This window comes from Convolutriloba macropyga, unplaced genomic scaffold, assembly GCF_964194025.1.
Source record: "Convolutriloba macropyga unplaced genomic scaffold, txConMacr16.3 SCAFFOLD_4593, whole genome shotgun sequence".
Taxonomy (NCBI): domain Eukaryota; kingdom Metazoa; phylum Xenacoelomorpha; order Acoela; family Convolutidae; genus Convolutriloba; species Convolutriloba macropyga.
Window position 1 is genome coordinate 12,501 of NW_027450610.1, and position 2,546 is coordinate 15,046.

Genomic DNA, 2,546 nt, shown 5'->3' on the forward strand with positions numbered 1-2,546 from the left:
ACAGTGGCAGCCAATCAGAGTGCGAGAAAAGCGCTCCCAAATGGCCTAACAGTGGCAGCCAATCAGAGTGCGAGAAAAGCGCTCCCAAATGGCCTAACAGTGGCAGCCAATCAGAGTGCGAGAAAAGCGCTCCCAAATGGCCTAACAGTGGCAGCCAATCAGAGTGCGAGAAAAGCGCTCCCAAATGGCCTAACAGTGGCAGCCAATCAGAGTGCGAGAAAAGCGCTCCCAAATGGCCTAACAGTGGCAGCCAATCAGAGTGCGAGAAAAGCGCTCCCAAATGGCCTAACAGTGGCAGCCAATCAGAGTGCGAGAAAAGCGCTCCCAAATGGCCTAACAGTGGCAGCCAATCAGAGTGCGAGAAAAGCGCTCCCAAATGGCCTAACAGTGGCAGCCAATCAGAGTGCGAGAAAAGCGCTCCCAAATGGCCTAACAGTGGCAGCCAATCAGAGTGCGAGAAAAGCGCTCCCAAATGGCCTAACAGTGGCAGCAAATCAGAGTGCGAGAAAAGCGCTCCCAAATGGCCTAACAGTGGCAGCCAATCAGAGTGCGAGAAAAGCGCTCCCAAATGGCCTAACAGTGGCAGCCAATCAGAGTGCGAGAAAAGCGCTCCCAAATGGCCTAACAGTGGCAGCCAATCAGAGTGCGAGAAAAGCGCTCCCAAATGGCCTAACAGTGGCAGCCAGCTAGAGCTAGCTTAAGTTAGCTTGGGTTAGCTTGAGTTAGCTTTAATTAGCTTTAATTAGCTTAAGCTAGCTTAAGTTAGCTTGGGTTAGCTTGAGTTAGCTTGAGCTAGCTTGAGTTAGCTTGAATTAGCTTGAGTTAGCTTGAATTAGCTTGAGTTAGCTTGAGTTAGCTTGAATTAGCTTGAGTTAGCTTGAGTTAGCTCGGGTTAGCTTGAGTTTGACTTCATTAACCCAAGTTAGCTTGGGTTAACTTCATTAAGTTAGCTTGAACTAGCTTGAGTTAGCTTGAGTTAGCTTGAGTTAGCTTGAGTTAGCTTGAGTTAGCTTGTCTTAGCTTTAGCTAGCTTGAGTTAGCTTGAACTAGCTTTAGCTACCTTGAGTTAGCTTGAGTTAGCTCGGGTTAGCTTGAGTTAGCTTGAGTTAGCTTGAGTTAGCTTTAGCTAGCTTGAGTTAGCTTGAGTTAGCTTGAGTTAGCTTGAGTTAGCTTGAATTAGCTTGAGTTAGCTTGAGTTAGCTTTAGCTAGCTTGGGTTAGCTTGAGCTAGCTTGAGTTAGCTCGGGTTAGCTTGAGTTAGCTTGAGTTAGCTTTAGCTAGCTTGAGTTAGCTTGAGTTAGCTTGAGTTAGCTTGAGTTAGCTTTAGCTAGCTTGAGTTAGCTTGAACTAGCTTGAGTTAGCTTGAGCTAGCTTGAGTTAGCTTGAGTTAGCTTGAGTTAGCTTTAGCTAGCTTGAGTTAGCTTGAACTAGCTTTAGTTAGCTTGAGTTAGCTTGAGTTAGCTTGAGTTAGCTTGAGTTAGCTTGTCTTAGCTTTAGCTAGCTTGAGTTAGCTTGAACTAGCTTTAGCTACCTTGAGTTAGCTTGAGTTAGCTCGGGTTAGCTTGAGTTAGCTTGAGTTAGCTTGAGTTAGCTTTAGCTAGCTTGAGTTAGCTTGAGTTAGCTTGAGTTAGCTTGAACTAGCTTGAGTTAGCTTGAGTTAGCTTGAGTTAGCTTGAGTTAGCTTGAGTTAGCTTGAGTTAGCTTGTCTTAGCTTTAGCTAGCTTGAGTTAGCTTGAACTAGCTTTAGCTACCTTGAGTTAGCTTGAGTTAGCTCGGGTTAGCTTGAGTTAGCTTGAGTTAGCTTGAGTTAGCTTTAGCTAGCTTGAGTTAGCTTGAGTTAGCTTGAGTTAGCTTGAGTTAGCTTGAATTAGCTTGAGTTAGCTTGAGTTAGCTTTAGCTAGCTTGGGTTAGCTTGAGCTAGCTTGAGTTAGCTCGGGTTAGCTTGAGTTAGCTTGAGTTAGCTTTAGCTAGCTTGAGTTAGCTTGAGTTAGCTTGAGTTAGCTTGAGTTAGCTTTAGCTAGCTTGAGTTAGCTTGAACTAGCTTGAGTTAGCTTGAGCTAGCTTGAGTTAGCTTGAGTTAGCTTGAGTTAGCTTTAGCTAGCTTGAGTTAGCTTGAACTAGCTTGAGTTAGCTTGAGTTAGCTTGAGTTAGCTTGTCTTAGCTTTAGCTAGCTTGAGCTAGCTTGAACTAGCTTTAGCTACCTTGAGTTAGCTTGAGTTAGCTCGGGTTAGCTTGAGTTAGCTTGAGTTAGCTTGAGTTAGCTTTAGCTAGCTTGAGTTAGCTTGAGTTAGCTTGAGTTAGCTTGAACTAGCTTGAGTTAGCTTGAGTTAGCTTGAGTTAGCTTGAGTTAGCTTGAGTTAGCTTGTCTTAGCTTTAGCTAGCTTGAGTTAGCTTGAACTAGCTTTAGCTACCTTGAGTTAGCTTGAGTTAGCTCGGGTTAGCTTGAGTTAGCTTGAGTTAGCTTGAGTTAGCTTTAGCTAGCTTGAGTTAGCTTGAGTTAGCTTGAGTTAGCTTGAGTTAGCTTGAATTAGCTTGAGTTAGCTTGAG